This window comes from Camelina sativa, unplaced genomic scaffold (genome assembly GCF_000633955.1).
Source record: "Camelina sativa cultivar DH55 unplaced genomic scaffold, Cs unpScaffold00608, whole genome shotgun sequence".
Taxonomy (NCBI): domain Eukaryota; kingdom Viridiplantae; phylum Streptophyta; class Magnoliopsida; order Brassicales; family Brassicaceae; genus Camelina; species Camelina sativa.
Window position 1 is genome coordinate 44,068 of NW_010921756.1, and position 286 is coordinate 44,353.

The following is a 286-nucleotide window of genomic DNA, read 5'->3' on the forward strand; positions in this document are numbered from 1 at the left end:
GCTCGAGTTGACTCGCGTGTTGACTCATCCGTCGGCGTGAGTTTTATGCGTTTCTTCTTTCCTTTCCCATGTGCTTGGGCCTCGCCTACACGCTACGCTCTCTTTCTTTCTTTCTTTCTTTCTTTTCGTGGATATAAATTCATAACGTAAATATGCATCATAAATGGATTGTTGATTGTTGTGAGTTATTTTCTCAATCAAAAATGGATCATATAAAGATGATCATTTGGGTGCATCTTGAATCGCCGCGAGAGAGAGCAAAATCCCTAAAATCACCGCGAGAGAG